Source organism: Schistocerca cancellata, chromosome 8 (genome assembly GCF_023864275.1).
Source record: "Schistocerca cancellata isolate TAMUIC-IGC-003103 chromosome 8, iqSchCanc2.1, whole genome shotgun sequence".
NCBI lineage: Eukaryota > Metazoa > Arthropoda > Insecta > Orthoptera > Acrididae > Schistocerca > Schistocerca cancellata.
The window spans coordinates 353517415-353541681 of NC_064633.1; positions in this window are offsets into that span (position 1 = coordinate 353517415).

Genomic DNA, 24267 nt, shown 5'->3' on the forward strand with positions numbered 1-24267 from the left:
GAAATGACTGAATATTATGCTCGAGGCCACAAGAGCTTGGGCTGGTCGGCCATCCATGAGGATATCGACGTAGTTTCCTATCATTTTTGTATCGACGGCTGAGGATTTTTCTCTTCGGCGGCCTCACCTCCAAGGAAGATTGCACCCTATAGTTAGTTTTCCAGGTTGCGGCGGCTAGGTGATCGGATGGAACTTCTAAACGGCGATGGAGACCTTAATCGGGGTGTTGGGGCGCGTCCTCTCCAGTGGCTAGCTTGCGGCGATGTTGACCTACGTCCTCCGGCACCCATATCTTCTTGTTCATCTTCGTCGTCCCGGAGTTGGCATCTGCTAAGATTGGTTTGCTGTCTTCTGGCTCGGGCGTCATCAAATATCGGCCGCCTTTCTCGACAAAAGCGCACTACATGTCCCGGTCGTCCACAGTGGAAACATACTGGTTGGTTATCTTGGGTCCTCCAGCCGTCAGTCTTCCTTGGTGCCCAGACAGGTTCCTCATGCGACATTGTAGGAACGTAACTCCGCCTGGGTCTCGACGTTTTCACCGTTTTAAAGGGAAAAGAAGAACGAGAGATTGTGTTCAATGTCTGTTCCACTTCCTCCATTATGACCTCTTGTAGCGTCTCGGTTTTTTGCTCGCCATGCAGTCCAAGTGCCTTCTGAACTTCCGCTCTCACTATCTGACGAAGAACATTTGTGAAATCATTTGCTTCCTCCATCACAGACATCGGTACGACGTCTGGAAGCCGTTCAAACTTCTTGCGGGTAATTCTTTTTTGATGCAGTGTCACGATATACTGGCACCATTATATGAAGTCGTCTGCTGTCGAAACCTCCTTCAGGAGTAGGGTTTGATACATGCCCTCAGCAACACCCTTCATGAGATGTGCAACCGTATCTTCCTCCTTCATTCTAGGATCCACTATTTTACAAAGCTCCAAGACGTCTTGAAGGTAGGATGCTGTAGTTTCTCCTGGACGCTGTGCCCTACACTTTAAATATCTTCAGCCTTCAACTTCTGTCGCAGTGTGTCGCCGAAATACTTGCGCAGTTCCGCCTTGAATGCTTCCCAGCTTGTGAACTTCTCCTCGTTGTTCTCATACCATTGCTTGGCAGTGCCCTCCAAGTAGAAAAATAGGCCAGCCAAATACACGGTGTCATCCCATTTGTTAAATTTTGTTATACGCTCATATACCTTCAGCCACTTGTTTGGAACTTGGCCATCGTCACCAGAGAACCCGGAAAGATGTCTCATGTGGTGGCACAAAGTTGCTGTCATCGTAACGTCCTGTTCTTCTTCTGTCTCCGGTAGATTGCGATCTGTTGAATGTGGCTCGAACTCGGGGTTCTCGCCAAGTAAACGGCGGCTCTGTCGTAGGCCTGATGGGAGCCACTGTGTCGTCGATAATGTGCGCTATCACAAGTTCCAATATCCAGCGCCTCCACCAGAATAATGTCACGTACAAGAAGATGTAATTAGATGAATGACGAACACTAACTTCACTCAACGAAGGTTTATTCAGTACTTGCACATACAAGTGCGCGGGCGAATTGACTCCAGCCAGAGCACATACAGTGTATATACAACTACAGAACATTCCAGTACAATGATTCTTGATATTTGTGGATTGTTCTAGAATGTACTCGAACGGAATATAGAAACTGAAATTGCACAGTCCAGCCCAGTTTTCAACTCACGACTCTCCATGCAACAGTTTAGTTATCATGACCACCACACCACTGTGCTACTTAAGTTCTTCTGTGACAATATGGCACATGGCTGACAACTTTTATCAACTAGATTTCGTCAACTTACAGCATATGACTGATTGAAGTTTCCCGTAATCAGAGATGGCAAGGAGAGATCCCCCAGGTTGGGAACCTCTGGATTAAAGAAAGGCATCGAAGCAATTCACAGGCATGCTTCAAGGTTTTTTACCTGTATGTTCGATCAGTATTGGGTGTTATGAAGATTCTTAGGAAATCAAATGGGAATGCCTGAAGGGTAGTCGACGACCTTCTCTAGGAACTGTGTTGAGAAAATTTAGAGAACTGGCATTTGAAGTAGACTGCAGAACGATGCTACTGCCACCAAAATACAATTAGCGTAAAGGCTACAAAGATAAGAGAAATTTAAGTTCGTACGGAGGCTCTGGTTACCAGTGTAACATGGAAGGAAATGATTAGTCATGGTTCAACGTACCCTCTGGCAATGCACCAGGCCGTTTTAGTCGTGTGCTTTGTGAAGGCACCAGGTATCAGATTAATGTAGGAATTACGAGAACATGGAAGCAGAAGTCTTCCTGCAAGCAAGTAAAGATATTGAATAATTATGATATTGGGTTTTTGCCAGCGCGTTTGTATAGAAAAGTTAGCTGATAATTTGTAGTTGTTGAGTAACCTCAGAATGTAATTAAACTGATTTGATAAAAAGGCTAGTCAGATATTTAACTTTTGTAATGTTACTGAGATTTGTTAGCAGAACTATATGTAATTTGATGATTTCCATTTATGCTGGTTTTGTGAAGTCTTAGATGGCGGGCGGGGAATCACGTTACCTGAAAATTACTGAGGAATCTTGTTTTTTTTTTTTAAGAAAATAATTCCAACGAAGAGAATAAATGCTAGGGACTTTGCTGGCATGTTCTCCTCTGTATCCACTTCCTGGTTCTTGGTTTTAGCTGAGAACGCCCTGTTGATTTGCAGGGTACATTATTCATTGTCTCTGAACCTGTCTTTAAATGTGAAAACTTGCAGACAAATAATTATAGCTTTTACAAGTCGTACGTTTTTAGGATGTGTAGTGAAAAAATTTAGAGAACTGGCATACATACACACACACACTTCTCATTCTTTGTCTCATTTCTCGTTCCTCCAATGGCCTTATGTTGCAGGACGAGCCCAATTTGGCGAAACATATGGCAAGAGCAAGGCGGTAATACTTATTGTCCACTCGATGTTGACATGTGGAGATGTGGACGCAGAATGTTGCGTCTGTACTGACAGTCTTAGTCCACTTAGTGGTGCAGCTACGGCTGTGCAGAAAACATCAGGCCATAAAGTGTGTGACATGTTTGGGGGAAGACTGTTCGACGCAGAGGAAAACCAGTCAACACACTGGCGTGTGTACACATAAAGGTACAACACATAAAAATATCTGCATTTATACCCTTTACATCCCGTAAATTGCAAAGTTACGACGCTATAAACACGTAGAGAAATGCAAAAAATCCTGCATATGATCGAAGATTCTTCCAATATCTGGCACTTAACCTTCAAACTCATATAGATGGCGGAGGATCCCGTCAATGAGCAGTTGATTTTCTTCAAGCTAAATCATAAAGCTGCTAATGAAGCTGCCGCATTTAGTGTAAACATGTTTATCGTAATGCGTAGTTTACTGCAGTGCCTTTGAACAAAAGAATATGATTGCTGTGTGCTGAACAGTAAGAGCTAGCCTCTTTGTTAACTGAGATTAATACAGATTCGTTTGCCCCACGATACTCGTTCGAGTTACCGAAAGTTTACGTTGTTAATATGAACTGAATTATAAAAATATTACAACAGCGCAAGAATACTTGGCAATCGATCTTAACCACGTTACATACAGTAATTCCAGTGCATGCTCTCGGCATGTATTGGCATCATTCCATTACCCCAGCATGTACAGTATTTGTCTCTGCCATATGATATGTCGGACGCATTCGTAAGAGTTTTCAGCTTTGACGATTTGTGCTTAAAATACTGTTTTTATGCTACTGAAAATCACTAAGTGAGTCAGCTGCTTCTATTATCCGTTTTCTTGTGCCTGCAGTGAAATCCTTCGTATTCGTGTTAACTGACAGTATTTTCGCCATCGTAACTCATATTATTACCTACTATTCGGTCCGTAAATAGTTTTACGAAGGGATGTAGCTTTAGTAATCCACTTAAAACCCTGTAGTCATCTATAATCTGTTTAGCTAGAGTTCGACAGGGTCTCATTATTTGGTGATTTTTACGTGATGTCACCATGGTAAACACTTAAACAACGTGTTAAGTCATGGGGTTGGGCTGAACTCAGTATCTCGCCGCAGCTGTATGTAAAGTAGACACTCGATCTCAGGTCCCTGTAGGAGTACTGCAGTCTGTTCATTTGAAAGTTAACAGTCCGACTGCACCCGCTTGCCGCCATCAGTCTTTTTCCACGAGCAGTCTCCTGATCCTTAAAACAATCAGCTGTAATTCCTGCCGCGACTGTTGCTACACTGTTCTACCATTCCGAGGAAGACACCACTGTGTAGCTTCACCGCACTACGGCTTCCGCGCTACTAAAATATTTTTCCAAGTTGCGTCGCTTTCTTTGGAATACTGAGCTCCGTGTAAAGCGTAACATACGATGTTGTGGGCCCCAGACGTGAGATAAACAGTACGAAAAGTTGTGGGTGCTTTCTCCATTCTGTGGCGTTCGCCAGAAATCAGAATGTATTGCAACGCAGCAGGCAGTAAGTTACGAAGAAAGTAGGGCGCAAGTTTCGCAGGGGAGCAGTTAGTACGGCTACCCAGATTTACTTCATTACAACAAAGCGCGAGCTGTGATCATATTTTTCAGCTGACATAGAAATGAAAGTACAGTAATGTACCTTCCACAAACAAATGTGTTCATAATGTATAGCAAAGATTACAACAAAGCTAACCACATGTGATTAAAATGAACAGAATACTTTTATTTGCTCTCTTTTTTACTAGGTACTATTAGCATTTTACGGCACTGCGAGAATAATTGTACAAAATCGTAAAGAAGTTACAAGGAAGGTATCTAATCACGTCTGCGAATAATTAGTAAACTATAGAGACATCCACTACAAATTTTCTGTGTCAATATAAACTCAGGTTTCTTACATTATTTTTCGACAGTGAAATGCGTACAAACGCATTTACACGCACTGCTAAATGGCACAATTGGAAACTCTCTTTCCAGTCTTCTACTGCAGTGAATTTCCCCGTCGTAGGAATCTACAGAAAAACTCAGCACAGCAAACGCAACGTTCGCCTATAGAGTGGACACAGTAACGGTTCTAATAAACTACAGATAAAAGCCCCCTCAGGTCATTTATTAACTACACTGCTCAGCAAAACCTAAACACGAGCTAGTCAAATTAATATAACATATTAACTATTCGGTGGAAATGAATGAAAGTGAGGAAGCATGTTGGCTGTGGTCCTCACAATCGTACACAGGACGCTAGGCATTGCACGACGTGAGGTCAGCATGACTTCAGCGCCAAATTGGGCTGGTCCTGCAACATGACGCCATTGAAGGAACGAGAAAAGGGAGAGAGAAAGAGGTGTGTGTGTGTGTGTGTGAATCAGCGAGCAGCTACACTGCACTATGGTGTTATTCTTAATTACAACATAGCCCACAGACACCATCTAGATGGGTTCACATGGAGAGGAACCATCGGGAAACCGGATCGAAGTGGTTCGAATATAGCAACATCTGGATGGGTTCACATGGAGAGGAACCATCGGGAAACTGGATCGAAGTGGTTCGAATGTAGCACAGCAGTTTCATATTGCTCACAGCATTGTTGGAAGCGCATTTGGTGGGTTCTGAAACCCACATCAAGCAGCAGGTGCAATAGCAACCACATTTAACAGGATTGCATCGATCACTGTCTCACGCTCCACAGAGGCACTGCGACTGTATTCGGGTGATCTCTTTATCCCATGACTAGTGCGGTGTGTTCTGTTGATACCTGCACATTGGCGGCACCGTTCCAGGAGCATAGGGACTGAGCCAACGAGGAGTGAGGTCGCGTACTTCTCTCAAATTAGAATATTTTCTGTTTGAGTAGTGATTTTGGACATACCATCATATGGTGAGATGTGGGAACACGTAATGCACCCAGGAACATGGTCGAACATTATCGTACTGATGGTCTAGGTCTTATGGTGTGAGGAGGCATGATTTTGCATGGGCTTACTAACCTTCTAATCTTTGATGGCAGTCTGCTCTCTGGTCAGCGTGCTCTCGACCATGACATTGTTTTTATGTGCTGCACTGTGCATGAGCAGTGTAGGTGGACCAGCTATGGGAACGAGAGTATACCCGGCGAAAGAACTGGCCTACCCGTTTCTCCCACTCAAATCCCATCGAACACGTGTGGGCAGCGTTGGGGAGACCTACTGTGGCACGTCCACATGCACCAACGACCATACAGCATATTTCAACTGTGTTAGTAGACGAATGGAATTCACGAATGGAATGCCCTATCGCGAGATAAACCCATAACCAACCTCGTGGTCAGCGTGGGAACACTTTTCAGAACATCCATTGCTGTCCATGCTGGTTACACGTCTGATTAAAAATCATGTCCCGCCTTTTGTAATGTCCAGCGAACCCTCAGGAATCACACTGACCAGAGTAATTATTGTCTATGAATAAGAGTGTCAGTTGTGTTCATCTCATTTTGTATTTCTTTCAGTTATCGTCTGTACTGTACTGTATCGTTTCTTTCTATGTATGGTCCACACTTTACAGAGTTACGTTACTTTGCAGCAGCAGATCACGCGAAAGTGTTTCTCGTCAATTTTTGCACTCCAGCGTAGTTTCGCTCGTCGGATATCCATTGCCCTGGTGGTAACGTCTCTCCGAATTAAAGCACCGTTCGTCACTGTCGCAAACGCAAACATGTATTTCCTAACTTCTCGACAAACCACTGACTTGTGCTTTTAAATTTCATACACAAACCTGATGTGCTGACGATTGTCCTGGGCGGTGTTTTAAGCCTTTAACCTGTTGCTGAGGACACCTGAAGATGCTCACGTCTGACGAGGGGAATTCCACAGTAAATTAAATCATATTTGAACTGTGGCGGTTCTATCGGAACATTAACAAGAACTTAGCGAGAGATGAAACGGTTTCTTCGACTGATAGATATTTATGTATAGTTCCACATGAACTTCGAAGAAAATTTTCATTTTTAGAGTGAATTTTCGAGCACTAGCAAACTCTAGTTCTTACGTTTAACTGTGCCATGTACAACGCAATACTGACCATTCGGATTTGTCCACAATTCGCTGAACAATGCAAGTTGCGAATATATTCTCAGAATTGTATTACAATTTATTCCTACATTCTTAACGAACGCAGCCATGCTTAGTATGAGTACTATGTCTCCAGACTTGAGGTTAGCTTGGTGAAAAATTCTGTTATCCGTGTACTATACCTTACGGCTTATATGCGATATTAAGAGCAGTGACCTGTTGTTTAATGTTTTAGAGCTGAAATTTCTCAGGGAATGTTGTTTCGGTAAGAGGAAAACAAAGTAGAAGTTCTCAGACGGAAATTAATAATACACTATACGACATCTAACTTTCTGCAGCATTTCTAAAACATGAAGTTTAACTAATTTCTTAGTGGAGGATTATTTTCCGTTCGCCGTAATCTGTTAATATAAAACATGCGGGAATGAAACACTGTCTAAAATAGGTAAATGAAGAGGTCAGTAAACGTTGTTGTGATCCTTAATCTTTAATCCGAAGACTGGTTAGATGCAGCTAGCCACGTTACTCTAGTCTGTGCAAGTCGCATCATCTGTGAATAGCTACTGCACCTAAGTGTATTTCAACTTGCATTCTGTATTCATCCCTAGGTCTTTCTCTACAAGTTTTACCTCCAACACTTTCATCCATTACCACCGAGCGAGGTGGCGCAGTGGTTAGCACACTGGACTCGCATTCGGGAGGACGACGGTTCAATCCCGTCTTCGGCCAACCTGATTTAGGTTTCCCGTGATTTCCCTAAATTTCTTCAGGCAAATGCCGGAATGGATCCTTTGAAAGGGCACGGCCGATTTCCTTCCCCATCCTTTCCTCACCCGAGCTTGCACTCCGTCTCTAATGACCTCGTTGTCGACGGGACGTTAAACACTAATCTCCTCCTCCTCCTTCATCCATTAACAAACTAATGATTCTATCATAGCGCAGGATGCGTATTTTCAACCTGTCACGAGTCATGTAGTGACATACATTTCTTTTTTTCCCCATTTAGCTTAGTTATTCCTGAAAAGTTGTTTGATCTACATATATAGTCTTTAGCATTGTACCGGCCGCTGTGGCCGAGCGTTTCTAGGCGCTTGAGTCCGGAACCGCGCTGCTGCTACGGTCGCAGGTTTGAATCCTGCCTCGGGCATGGATGTGTGTGATGTCTTTAGGTTAGTTACACTCCTGGAAATGGAAAAAAGAACACATTGACACCGGTGTGTCAGACCCACCATACTTGCTCCGGACACTGCGAGAGGGCTGTACAAGCAATGATCACACGCACGGCACAGCGGACACACCAGGAACCGCGGTGTTGGCCGTCGAATGGCGCTAGCTGCGCAGCATTTCTGCACCGCCGCCGGCAGTGTCAGCCAGTTTGCCGTGGCATACGGAGCTCCATCGCAGTCTTTAACACTGGTAGCATGCCGCGACAGCGTGGACGTGAACCGTATGTGCAGTTGACGGACTTTGAGCGAGCGCGTATAGTGGGCATGCGGGAGGCCGGGTGGACGTACCGCCGAATTGCTCAACACGTGGGGCGTGAGGTCTCCACAGTACATCGATGTTGTCGCCAGGGGTCGGCGGAAGGTGCACGTGCCCGTCGACCTGGGAACGGACCGCAGCGACGCACGGATGCACGCCAAGACCGTAGGATCCTACGCAGTGCCGTAGGGGACCGCACCGCCACTTCCCAGCAAATTAGGGACACTGTAGCTCCTGGGGTATCGGCGAGGACCATTCGCAACCGTCTCCATGAAGCTGGGCTACGGTCCCGCACACCGTTAGGCCGTCTTCCGCTCACGCCCCAACGTCGTGCAGCCCGCCTCCAGTGGTGTCGCGACAGGCGTGAATGGAGGGACGAATGGAGACGTGCCGTCTTCAGCGATGAGAGTCGCTTCTGCCTTGGTGCCAGTGATGGTCGTATGCGTGTTTGGCGCCGTACAGGTGAGCGCCACAATCAGGACTGCATACGACCGAGGCACACAGGGCCAACACCCGGCATCATGGTGTGGGGAGCGATCTCCTACAGTGGCCGTACACCACTGGTGATCGTCGAGGGGACACTGAATAGTGCACGGTACATCCAAACCGTCATCGAACCCATCGTTCTACCATTCCTAGACCGGCAAGGGAACTTGCTGTTCCAACAGGACAATGCACGTCCGCATGTATCCCGTGCCACCCAACGTGCTCTAGAAGGTGTAAGTCAACTACCCTGGCCAGCAAGATCTCCGGATCTGTCCCCCATTGAGCATGATGAAGCGTCGTCTCACGCGGTCTGCACGTCCAGCACGAACGCTGGTCCAACTGAGGCGCCAGGTGGAAATGGCATGGCAAGCCGTTCCACAGGACTACATCCAGCATCTCTACGATCGTCTCCATGGGAGAATAGCAGCTTGCATTGCTGCGAAAGGTGGATATACACTGTACTAGTGCCGACATTGTGCATGCTCTGTTGCCTGTGTCTATGTGCCTGTGGTTCTGTCAGTGTGATCATGTGATGTATCTGACCCCAGGAATGTGTCAATAAAATTTCCCCTTCCTGGGACAATGAATTCACGGTGTTCTTATTTCAATTTCCAGGAGTGTATGTTTAAGTATTTTCTAAGTCTACGTGACTAATGACCTCAGATGTAAAGTCCCATAGTGCTTAGAGCCATTTGAACCATTTAGCATTGGTCTGTAGCAACAAATTTATAAATTTTCTATTTTCTTGTTGCCTAAACTGCTTATCATCCACGTTTCAGTTCCGTACAAGGCTACATTCCAGGAGAATACCTGCACCTTTACGAAAGACGTTTCAAGTTAAATATTAAATATTTTTCGTTTTTTAGCCAGTCTGCGTTTTACATTCTCTAAACTTCGGCCACCGCCAGTTTCTTAGCTGCCCAGATGATAAAACTCGTCTACTTATTTGAATGTCTCATTTCCTAATGTAACTGCTTCAGCATCGCCTGATTTAATTCGACTACATTCCATTACCCTTGTTTTAGTGTTGTTGATGTTCATGGTAGAACCTTTTTTTCAAGACACTATCCATTCGACTAAACTGCTCTTTCCAGTCTTTGCTGTGTCTGATAGAATTACAATCCTCAAAGTCTCGGCAAAGACAGAGTCTTTATGTGACCACATTGTTGTCCGTCTATCTGTCTATCTCTCCTACTGTTAAGGCGCCTTTTTCTCAGAATGGGCAGAGCTATCAAGTTTAAATTTATGTCAAACACTGAGGTCTACTGTCCAGTAACGGTGTAAATAAATTAAGATTCTAAGTCACAACAGTAAAAAAATATAGCCATTTATGTCGCATATTTTAATGCTTGCAAACACAATCGTCATTAGCTACACTCATCGTTAGCTATAGATCAAGTACTTGTGCAAGTATGAAGATCTAGCGCAAAGGCGCATGCCTGAAAACACAGTGATCGCGGAATCGGATCTTAGTCGGATCATGGATTTTTCAGTCTTCGTGTACCGTAGTCTTCACTTCTTCATGATGTGAAGTCCAAAAACAACGCGTGGTTCGGATCCGCAGTAAACTGTAGGTCCCTTTTCTTTGGTTGGATAATTGAGGTAAGTTACGGACACGTAATTCGCCAAACTGGAGCCTAATAGAAAGACCTGCACCAGACCACTGAGTGAAGCGAAATTATTGTTGTGATCAATATACATAATTAAGTTTGAACGTAACCCTCAGAGTGCGTTGCACTTGTCCGATTTTTCCCCTTGGCTGCTTGCTCTTTGTACAGATTCAATAACATGGAGGATAGGCTCCAATCCTTTCTCACTCCCATTTTATGCCTGTCGACTGCCCTCTGGTTTCGGTTCAAGATGTAAATTGTAACCTCCCGGCAAATTTTGTTGTATCAATAATTAATGTAAATGGAAATGGAAACGGAGACAAGCTTAACCTCCCTGCAGAAATAGTAAAAAGTCAATGATAATGAAAATGTGCCAGAATGTTCACTCCCCACAAAATATCGTTAAGGGATGAAGATTGATTGTAAGCCCAATAATATTAATTAAATAATGAATCATGAACTGAATGTAACATCTGAACAGAAATAATTAAACCTGATAAATTTTATAAGGGCAGCAGCGCTGACCTTCGGCCCTGTATTCAAAATAAAAAAAAGCAAAAGATTCTTACCTCAATAAAAAAACTGCATCTATATCTGCTCTTAATTGTAGCTTCTACTACACAACTTCGTGCAATGCTGGCTTATATTTAATTTTGATTCTTGGAGGAAATGCGTAGGAAATATTCTTTAAATTGAAATGAATGTTTTTCTTTAAAAGAGTTACTTTACAAAAAAATATTATTGGGGCATTTTTTTAACAAATTAATTACAATCAACATACATTATTAGATTTGCGCAATGCTGCTTCATTACCTTCTGTAACAATATACATCGTCCCGAATTGTGACCAGAGTCGCGAGAAGAGCACGCCGCCGACGCATGCCGACGCCCGCTCAGTACTATCGTCCACTCGCTACTACTGTCGACTGACTACTACCTCTCTTGACTCGCTACACACAACTGTTCCTGCTGACTCGCTACGTGCTACTGCTCCTGCCGACTCTCTACACGCTACTACTGTCGTCTCGCGCGGTCAAGCGCAGACTAGCAACGATAAATAACTCCCTGGTAAGAGATTCTGTCATGCCTCGCCATCGCTGGTAATGAATACATACGTGTTTCATAACCCTCCACTGGGGGGGGCAAAAATTTGGCAGCGATGGTGAGTCATTTGGACTTGCCATGAGCAACAAATTTTCTTAACTAACTAACTTTACAATCACAGAATATACAGATGTAGAACATGAAGTAAATATAGTGCACATGCACCGAGTACAGAACATATCAGGTAATGACAATATATATATACAATGAGTACAAAACATATTAACAAATGACATAAGTGCACACGCACTGAAAAATTCTTTAGCATTTCACAACAAATAAACATAATGATTACAAATCACATTGACAAATGACATAAGTGCACATGCCCTGTAGTTCAGAACATATCAGCAAATCAAAAAACTGTATATGCAAAGAGTAGAAATCATGTTAAAAAAATGACAAAAATGCACACGCACTGTAGTTCAGAACATATCAACAAATCACAATAAATGTATAGGTCATGAATACAAATCATGTTAGCAAAAAATGATTTTCACTATGTTACAAGAATTAGGATAGGAAAGGGAAGGATTGCATCATGGTTGTAGCACTTTAGGTTGCACGCAGCTGCACTGAAAGTCCATATCTATCTACAGAAGCACAACACCAAGTGAGACAATCTGAAGTTCTTTTCCCAGAAGTATTAATCAGCGTAGCCAAGACACTGAAATGTCATAGTAATATTCCATGTTATCATTTTGGCAGTACATTAGGTACACCAAACAGTGGGACCATGATAGCATCTCCATCGTTCACGGTGGTGGACAGCATGTCGTGTTAACACCACGTTCTTGTAAGGTACACCAACGTAGAATTAGTGCACATACCAAATATAGTGCTCCATGATCAAGAGGATATACAGGACAAACGGATATTGCAGTAATTCCAGGTAATTAGGTCAGAAGGTGAAGGACACTAAGTCACATACTAGTCTTCATTGAGAATTACACTAGTAGTTGGTGGCACTCATTGCCCAGTTATTGAACATTTCTGTACCATGTATGTAGTATTACAGAATAATGTTCATGCGTCGTTTTACAGAGAACATTGGCACTCATTGCCTAATTATAAACCATCAGAAGTCATCATTGAAGACAGGAGCTAATAAATGACCTAGTATTACAGAATAATATTCATGAAGCGTTTTACAGAGAACATTGGCACTCATTACCTGATTATAAATCATCAGAAGTCATAATTGAAAACAGGAGCTAATAAATGACATAGTATTACATAATAATGTTCATGAATTGTTTTTACAGAGAATATTGGCACTCAGTGCCTAATTACAAATCAACAGATGTAATCATTAAAAAACAGGAGGTAATAAATGACATAGTATTACATAATAATATTCATGAATTGTTTTTACAGAGAACTTTGGCACTCAGTGCCTAATTACAAATCATCAGATGTCATCATTAAAGAACAGGAGGTAATAAATGACATAGTATTACATAATAATATTCATGAGTTGTTTTTACAGAGAACATTGGCACTCAGTGCCCAATTACAAATCATCAGATGTCATCATTAAAAAACAGGAGGTAATAAATGACATAGTATTACATAATAAAGTTCATGAATTGGTTTTACAGAGAATATTGGCACTCATTGCCTAATTATAAACCATCAAGAGTCACCATTGAAAACAGGAGGTAATAAATGACATAGTATTACATAATAATATTCATGTTTTTTTTCACAGAGAATATTGGCGCTCATTGCCTAATTACAAATCATCAGATGCCATCATTAAAAACAGGAGCTAATAAATGACACAGTATTACAGAATAATGTTCATAATTAATGAAATTATAGTAATCATTGGCATTCATTGGCCAGGTACAAATTTCTTTTTTTTTTCTAGCAATGCATTGCGTTGGGTAATTACTGGAGAATGAAAATATTTTCTTTTGAGTTGTTGCTGCAAATGAAGATGTGTAATGTCATTTGTCATGAGTCAGCTGTACCAAGATTATGAAATAAGTAGAGTATATGTAATCATATTCATAAATGACATAGGTTTAATGAACAACTGCTTATAGCACATTAATTTCATAAATAATTTTTCCTGCAAAATATACAAAAATGGATTATTAATCTGAAAGAAGAAACACATATTAAGCTGAAAAGTAGTGAACTTCGAATTAATAGGTAGTGAAATGTGTATAAAAATATGTGTTCCCTAGCTGTCCTTTCCAAAACCTTCAGTCATCATACTATGCAATATAACACATACTGTCAAAACAAACTGCAACAAATACTAAAATAACTACATAGCATAAATACATAACTTTCAATATTATCCTCATCTGTAAAGAAAAAACTTCATCATCCATATTATCATAACTCCATTATTATCATCACCTGTAAAGAAAAACTTCATTATCGATAGTAGCATATTCTTCATCATTATTCATCACCATTCATTATCATCTGCAAAAAAAATCACTTCATTACTCATTACACAACTATTCCTTATTTCTAGCATATTTCATCACTAAAACTAAAATGTGTAGTTCTGTTTGACAGCCTGCCTCAATCGCCTTGTATTTTGAAAGAAAAAATTAGTTAAGACTGCTATTCTACGATGTGTATAGTATATTCTTGTCAATGCTTGTTAATCCTGATCCATTTACTCTTCCTCATAAGGTTTAAAGAAGAAACGCATATTATGCTGAAAAGTAGTGAACTTCGAATTAACAGTTAGTGAAATGTGTACAAAAAAAAATGTGTTCCCTAGCTGTCCTTTCCAAAACCTTCAGTCATCATACTATGCAATATAACACATACTGTCAAAATGAACTGCATAAAATACTTAAATAACTACATAGCATAAATACATAAATTTCAACATTATCCTCATCTAAAGAAAAAACTTCGTTATCCATCACTTCATTATCTATATTATCATAACTCCATTATTATCATCACCTGTAAAGAAAAACTTCATTATCCATAGTAGCATATTCTTCATCACTATTCATCATCATTCATTATCATCTGCAAAAAATCACTTCATTACTCATTACACAACTATCCCTTATCTCTAGCATATTTCATCACTAAAACTAAAATGTGTAGTTCTGTCTGACACCCTGCATCAATCGCCTTGTATTCTGAAATAAAAAATTAGTTAAGACTGCTATTCTACGATGTGTATAGTATATTCTTCTTAATGCTTGTTAATCCTGATCCATTTACTCTTCCTCATAAGGTTTTTGCATCTTCTTTCGTTCATTCCGAAGGTGAAATTCCCATTTCTGTTTAATTTATTTCTTTTACACGTTATTTCTGTCGAAAATGATGAACAAAGATTAATGTCTTGCATTTAAATCATATACTCACTAAAGAAATACTGGTTTATAGTAACATAATTGAGCATACAGCATAGCATGACAGATAACGTAATATGTGAAAAACATACATAGTGTTCAGAGGCAAAAATGTACCCAGTGTATCACAATGTAGCAGAAAAAAAGTAAAGTAGTCACGAAGTTGAGATATCATAAGGCAAAATGTCAAAGTCAACTGGTGTTTGTTACTTCTTAAATACTTCATAGTGCATACAAACAAAACAGGAAAACAATCATACATACATAAAAAATGGAAAATATGCACAGTCTGATGTGTAACGACAAGAAAATCGACCTGCTAACCTTACCTTGCCGGGCACTTGCCAAGAAAAAATACGATAATTATCAGTAAGTAGTCATGTGAATATAATTGCATAAGTGGTCATAAAAATTAGCAAATGGCATTACAGCATGTTAAATCATAAAGTATCTTCATTCAATAAAAGGTTTGATATTCGATATGTGGTGGTTTCCTTTGGTTTTTCTGGTTCTCAAAGTTTCAATGTATACAACATTGGGGTGAGGAATGCTGCGAATCCGATATGGACCTGCATATAGAAGTTCAAATTTACTGCACCTACCTTTTGCTCTCTTGGATAGATAGTGTGTACGTACTAATATCTTCTGTCCAATGTGAAAGTCACGGCGTATACAAACCGGTTTTTGCCGTCTTCTCCGGCGCTCTGCGGCACGTTTGATGTTGTTCAGCGCAATGTCAATTATTTAATGGTGTCGTAGTCGATGAGATGTAGGAAAGTTTACTAATTCTTTAATTTTGTTAGGTGGTTCAACATTTTTCAGTATAACAGACAGAGATAGTATAGTGGATTCATTTGGTATGGAATTAATTACATCCTGGAATGAGAATATGTGTGTGTCCCAATCAATATGTCTTTTATGGCAGTATATTCTACACAGTTTACCAATTTCTTTCATTAATCGTTCACAGGGGTTCGAAGAAGCATGGTACCTGGATATATAGATCGGAGAAATGTTTCTAGCTCGTAACATACGTGTCCATATAGCAGATCGAAACTGTGATCCATTGTCGGAAATTACTTTCAATATATGCCCTACATGAAATAGAAAATGTTTTATAAATGCTTTCGAAACGGTTTTAGCAGTAGCTTTGCGTAACGGAGTGAAGGTAACAAATTTTGAAGTGAGTTCAACAGCGACAAAGATGTAGCAAAAACCTCTATTAGTTCTGGGAATCGGACCAAAAATGTCTACAGCGGCCATATGTCTCAATTTAACAGGTACAATGGGATGTAATGGAGGAATATGTGAAGTTGTGTCTGACTTAGCTTTCTGGCAGATTTTACATGACGCTAAAACTCGTCGTATACGTTTCTCCATGTTGGTAAAATAACAGTTCTGTCTCAGTATAAGAAAACATTTTCTGGCTCCGTAATGTGCGTAACTTAAATGAGTATACCAGATTAATTTGTTAACAAGCTCGTCAAGAATGCATAATAACCAGTTGTTGCTGTCAGGATGAGAGCGGCGAAACAGAATGTCATGGCGTACAGTGTAATGGTTTCTAATCGTAACATTTTTTCTATCTTGCCAAAGGTGTTTAATCTCTTTCCATACGTTGTCTTTACTTTGCTCTTGTGCTATGTCCTGTAATGACAACGAAATAAAATTTTCAAATGCAACTTGTTGAATATACATGACGCTGAAATTTGCTTTGCAGAAGTTGATTGCGATGTCTTTCTGATTGTTGCTGAGAGAACGGGATAGTGCGTCTGCTACAATATTTTGTGTTCCGGGAATGTGAACAATTGTGAAATTAAATTCCTGCAAGTAAAGTTTCCATCTGCTTAGTCTCTAGTGAGTAAATTTAGCCGAAAGTAAAAGCTGTATCGCTCTGTGGTCTGTGTAAACGGTGGTATGTCTTCCATAAAGGAAGTGCCGAAATCTCATAAATGCCCAAACAACATATAATGTTTCCAGTTCTGTAACGGAATAATTTCGTTCAGCAGGTGACAGAATGCGACTTGCAAATGCGATGTTTTTAATTACTGTAGAGCCATCTTCTTCAATTTCCTGAAAAATATGTACGCCTAAAGCGGTGTTAGAACTGTCGGTGGCAATGGAATAATTTCTGGTAAGATCTGGGTACGATAAAAGTGGTGCATTCATGAAGCATTTTTCAAATAACATTTTCGTGAACAAGATTCTGTGTGTCAAAAGTAGTGCTTACGTTACTGGAAAATGCAACCTGTACTGTATCTAGTCAAATTCTATCTGACGTGCTATTATTTTCGGGAGGATGCTGTGGCACTTCCTTTATTTATACTGTTCTATTATTTCTTCCTGACGTATTACGTTCTGGATGATACCTACTGTCTGGTTCATTCATGATAATAAGTTGTTGCTGATGTTCTTGCTGCTGATGAGATCGACTGGTATTAAAGGTACGCTGAAAATTGTGCTCATTATTTTCATTATTTTTACGTCTGTCATGATAGTCATTTCTATACGGCGCATTGCGATAGGAATTGAAATACTGTGTTTTCTGTACGTAGTTATTTCCTTGCTGCCGTGCGTTACTATTTGTTGGAGCTGAGACTATACGTGCATTAAACATTAAAGCTTGGCTGACCTTGCACATTACATTATTGGTTAGGTATGCTAACCGGCTGACTTTCATGCTATTGTGGTGAAACACCTCTATTGTTACCAAAATGTGTTTGCAACTGCTGATAATTTTGACGATTGCTGAAAATGCTGTACATACTGATGATTACAATTCCATCTGTTATTAACATTACGGCAATAGTTGTCATTTCGGGAGTGTCTAAAGAGAACTGTCACTTTCGGTATAACTTGACTTATCAGTTTTTCATTAGTCATTTCTTAATTCTAGATAGAGCGATAGTTAAAGAGCTATTTTGATAGATATAAAGGATAGTAGAAGAGAAGGCAGCAGTGCAGAAAACTAAAGATGAAACAGCACTACTACGGCTCGGGGCCCTGTGCACGCTACGGCACATATTCATCGAAGCGTAATGAATCCCCTGAGGTCAGTTACGCGCTACAAATAAATTTTAGCTTTTGCATTACAGGCAATGGCGGTAAAAATTCAAAATTAAATTGTTGTATCAAGTCCAAAGCTAGTTTCTGCATTACAGGTAATAGCGGTGAAAGTACAAAAATTAATCGACGTATCCAGTTCAAAGCGTGTACCTGTGCTCTGTCATTATTAAATTCCTTAGTTTTTCTTACGGATAAAAACTGCTCGTAATCAATGTTATCGTCTCTGAATTTGTGAACACGTTCAGGTTTGTGTGAGAATCTGTTTGTCTGTGTCATTTCGGATTTCAAGTTGTGTAGCTTTTCAGATTTTAAGTCGCGTAGCTTTTCGGATTTTAAGTCGCGTAGTCTCCGTAAATTGCCCAAATTATACACGCTGCGTGAAGCTGACAAATGTTCGCAAAGTGGCGTCTGCTGTGATGTGTTATTAACTGAAATATTTTTCATCTCTGTTACTTCTTGCTGTAAACTTGACAATTTTCTACGTAACGTATTATTAGACGAATCTATCTCACTGATTGTCTGCTGTAGATTTTGGAATTCAGGTGTTTGGTTAAACGAAATCGGTAAAGTATCGTCTGATTTGCTGTCATTATTACTTTCGATAACATCGATACGACTGGCCAATTCATCATATTTTTCAGTCAGTATTTTTACCTGATCATCGTTTTTAGTGTCAGAAGCATTAATTTGTTTTTGTATTTTACGTGTGGTTTCGCTCAATTTTTTAACGTCTGCTTTAATGACATCGGAATCCTGTGTTAGTTCTAATTGTTCGAGTCTGTCTGTCACTGTCTGAAAGTCTGCTGTGTGTGTGTCTGTTTTCGATTTAAGGTCGGAAATTTCATCACGTAATTCTGTGTTCAACTGTTTGATGGTATTAATTTCGTCGGACACTGTAGCAATATTATTGTCTACGTATGTTTTTGCCTTCGCAAACAACTTACGTTTATCTTCCTGTCTCTGTGCGGTGATTGTTTCCATGACTTGTCGTTTTACTTTATTCTGTTCCTGTATAAATTTACGGAAACGCTTATCACTGTTTTGTAGGTGATGATTAAAACGTTCGTCAATTTGAGTGTTCTGTTAGTAGAATTTCGCGTCTATCTTTGCATCCATTGTGCGTGAAAGTTCTGCTGCCATTAATTTAAACTCGTCGCGTAATTGTGTTGCTTTTTCAGAGCATTGTTTACCGACTGCACTAATTTCGTCTCTAAGTGATTCTGTTGCAGCTGTTTGCATATCCCTTAATTCTTGAGCAACAGATCTAATTTCTTCACTACTTTTCCTAGAACAAGCCTCAATTTCTACACGAAATTGTTCTTTAGTATCATGACACTGCGCGGCAACGGCTCTAATCTGTTCACTAAGCTGTCTGAAATTGTTGTCTAATTTTTCATTAAGGTGTTTGTTCTGTTCACTAAGTTGTTTGAAATTTTCGTCTTGTCTTTCATTCTGTTGTTTGAAATATTCACTAAATTGTTGTTTGAGATTCTCGTTTTGTTGTTTGGACTTGTTGTCCTGTTTTTCATCCATTTGTCGTAAAAATGCCGTAACTTGATCCCAGCCAAAATTATCGGCTCTATTCTCCGTGCTGTGTGATGGCGTACCTGCAATTGTCACATTTTGGCTCTGAGCACTATGGGACTCAACTGCTGAGGTCATTAGTCCCCTAGAACTTAGAACTAGTTAAACCTAACTAACCTAAGGACATCACAAACATCCATGCCCGAGGCAGGATTCGAACCTGCGACCGTAGCGGTCTTGCGGTTCCAGACTGCAGCGCCTTTAACCGCACGGCCACTTCGGCCGGCTTGTCACATTTTGTGTGACCATTTGGTCATTCTCTGATTCAAAAAAACGTTTGCCCATCGGATGCGCACTGTTAGTCACTACCTCGGAATTAAATAAATCCGACGCATTCTGATTACACTGTACATTTTCATTAAAAATATCTGTCCGTTCGTCACGTAAATCCTGCAAACCGGGTGTGTTAAGCTGGGCAGCGCTCATTGCAACAGAACGCCCCGCGTCATCAATTGTCGTCAAATTAACAGAGGACACAATTGAATTCGTTTGTTCATCGTTAAGATAAAAATCATCATTAGTGGCCGGTACGCACTGATTGTCCGTAAATGGAGGATTGTCATCATTACACTGCGTGTCACAAGTACTGTCGTTCAAGTTCTTTAAGTCGACTATTTCACTCATTATACCTCGCGATGTACTATTAACAGTTTTTCGCGGCATTTTTACACAAATCAGAACTATTCACAAATGAAATAAGCACAATGCAAAATCCAACAAACACAAATACAACAAAGAGCAACGAATTGCCGATGATTTGTGAAAGAAAGTGACAAAATTAGTAAATGCGTTGCGCCATATCCTAATTATATTTAAGTAAATAAGAGCAGATATATGACTACTTCTCAGAAGATTCACAAAGAAATACGATCCTGGCCGGATGTCGCCAAGTGTAACCTCCCAGCAAATAATGTTGTATCACTAATTAATGTAAATGAAAATGGAAACGGAGCCAAGCTTAACCTCCCTGCAGAAATAGTAAAAAGTCAATGATAATGAAAATGTGCCAGAATGTTAACTCCCCATAAAATATCGTTAAGGGATGAAGATTGATTGTAAACCCACAATAATATTAATTAAATAATGAATCATGAACTGAATGTAACATCTGAACAGAAATAATTAAACCTGATAAATTTTATAAGGGCATCAGCGCTGACCTTCGGCCCTGTATTCAAAATAAAAAAAAGCAAAAGATTCTTACCTCAATAAAAAAAAATTGCATCTATATCTGCTCTTAATTGTAGCTTCTACTACACAGCTTCGTGCAATGCTGGCTTATATTTAATTTTGATTCTTGGAGGAAATGCATAGGAAATATTCTTTAAATTGAAATGAATGTTTTTCTTTAGAAGAGTTACTTTATAAAAAAATTATTATTGGGGCATTTTTTAACAAATTAATTACAATCAACATACATTATTAGATTTGCGCAATGCTGCTTCATTACCTTCTGTAACAATATACATCGTCCCGAACCGTGACCAGAGTCGCGAGAAGAGCACGCCGCCGACGCATGCCGACGCCCGCTCAGTACAATAGTCCACTCGCTACTACTGTCGACTGACTACTACCTCTCCCGACTCGCTACACACAACAACTGTTCCTGCCGACTCGCTACGTGCTACTGCTCCTGCCGACTCTCTACACGCTACTACTGACGTCTCGCACGGTCAAGCGCAGACTAGCAACGATAAATAACTCCCTGGTCAGAGATTCTGTCATGCCTCGCCATCGCTGGTAATGAATACATACGTGTTTCAAAATCATCTTCCGCTCCCTGAATTATATCCCTGCCACCTTCAAAATTTGAAAGAGTGCACTTCAGGCAACATTCTTAACAGGTTTACTTTAATTTATAAATGCTACATACGTAGGTTTGCCTTTCTTTAAGTTGTCTTCTAAGGTAATTTGTAGGGTCACTACACAGGCTTCAAATATTGGCCAAAGAAGTAGAGATCAACAGATGTTTTGTTCGGACTGCAGTCTTCCTGTGAAAACCAATTTATCTGCCAAGACCGCTACGTTAACACAATTACTGGGTTACTAGTTTCGGCAATATTTATTGTCATGCTCAGATCGATAAAACCGGACAGTCGTAGTTACATCATACAGTGCTTAAACGACTCTGTCACATTAGGATTATTCAATCTACGTAAAATACCTTATGCGTATTATATAATCCTGACGTGACAGAGAGGTTTGAGCACTGTATGATGTAACTACCCCTGAAGATGGCAATATATATTGTCGAAACTAGTAGTCGACTGATTGTATTAACGTAATGGTCTTATCAGATTACTTTGTTTTCACAAGAGAACTTCAGTACAGATTAATAGATCACCTTCTGCACTGAAAGTTCATGTCTGGTAACCATAACATATTTTGCTACGGAAAATAAAGAATTACGGAAGCTGACAGCGTAGTTCCCCACACCCGTTTCATAACTTGATAATTTTCGCAGCAATAAATAATATTGACATCGTAGAATGCAATGAGTCACATAATTGTGGTTAAAAACGTTGCCTGTAGAGTTAGTATTACAGAAAGAAATAAACTGCCTGTAAACAACAAATTGATCTTTGTGGAGAACGTGCGGTCTCTTCGACACGTAAAATTCTTGTCCAAGAAAATCAGCTCTCTCTAAAAACAGAAATGACACACTTATTTTTAAAGCGAACATTTTTGGTTAGACTTTACATTATTGACATTAAATGAAACCACACGTTTAATATTACCAGTCACCGTTTTATTTATTTCCACGACGATCTTCAAAAGTTTAAACCTCCATCATTCGGGTGGATTTACATTAGTTAGTATGACATTTGTGTGTGTGTTGTGTTTCGATATTTTGGAGGAACTTGTGGCACTGTCTAGTGGAGAAACAAGACACTATTTCAGAACATTGTTTTCGGTTTCTTCTGACAAAAATTAAACTGATATCTAACGGTAAACATAAAATAAGTAAAATAGAGTACCTCCAATGGTCACAGGTTCCTTTCGCTGTCGTAACACATGACATGTATACTCACATATTTGTAAACAGATATGGCGTCAGGAATCTGCTGGATGCAAGGTTCGTATAGCAGAAGAGAAGACATAATCGCAAAGTACAAGGAATATACATCGTAACAACATTATTACAGAATAGTTATTTAAAGGATTTGGAGGGGTTTGTTTTGAGGTGTCGAATACATGTGTCTGTACTTCAGGCGGCACATAAATCCGATTTTGACAAGTTAAAACAGCTTAAACTTCATACTCGCTTATACAATCAGATGAAATGTTAAAATGGCATAAACTTCATACTTGTTAATGACAGTCAGGTGAAATGTTACAGACTTTGAGTGCAATAATCATATTGGCTACAGCAGTAAAAGTATACATAAATGACAATATTTGATTGGGATTAATAGACAGATGTGGCAGCCTGGAGGCAGAAGGAGAGGAAAAGTGAGTGAATGTGTGTGTGTGTGTGAGAGAGAGAGAGAGGGTATAAAGGGTGATTGTATGAGCGCAAACTTTACATGGCAAGCGTTTTACGATTACATGCTACAGATATTACATGCTACATATATTAGCCTGCCTAAAGGTTGGGGTAACGCATTGGTTAATGCTTTAATATATGCAGATAGATATACAACTTCTGCCTAGTTGATGTACATATAGTTTAAAGCTGATAAGAGGTACAAGCTTTTGGGTTTAAAATATGCAGATGCATATACAATTTCTGCCAGTAAATGACGTACATATAGTTTCAAGCCGACAAGGGGTATAAGCTTTGGGTGTGATTAATTATCTCTAAATGAGGTCAGTCTCTTGTACTCTTGGCGGCTGTCAATATTTATCCTAAATATTAAGGTGTGTGCGCATGTGTGTGTGTGTGTGTGTGTGTGTGTGTGTGTGTGTGTGAGTGAGTGTGTTTTAATGATGTAGGCAGTTTCTGAAAACAGAGATGATACTATTGTAAATATTGTCATTTTTGTCATTTAAGATAGATTCCGGTTGTTTTATTTGGTGTTTGTATATTTGGGGTGTTTCAAGGATGTCTAGTTTTCTGCTTTTTGTTTGGATGTGTAGGCTGCTGATACTTGTGTTGTTAACATGGTGTTTTGTTTCATGCAGGTGGGTGGCTATTGCTGATGTGTGGTATTTTTTGTTTTTTAGTGCTGCCATGTGTTCCTTGAATCTAATCTCAAATGATCTGCCTGTCTGGCCTATGTAGAAGCAGTCACAGTTAAAACACTCCATTTTGTACACACCTGTGTGATGAAGAGGGTTTCGTGTGCCGATGTTGTGGGGTAACTTCTGTCCAATCTTGTTGTCTGTTGTAAAGGATATGCTTATGCCTTTTCGTTTGAAGACATTGGCAATCTGATATGAAATGTCCCCTAGAAAGGGGATTGTATGGAAGATGTTATTTTCTTTTTGTTTTTTTTTTGCGTTTTATTGCTTTGCCATTATTGAGTGTTTTAAGGTGTCTACTACGGAGCTTTTATAACCATTCTCAATAGCTGTTTGTCTTATTATTTCAAATTCTTGATCACATTTCTCTTCAGAGAGTGGTA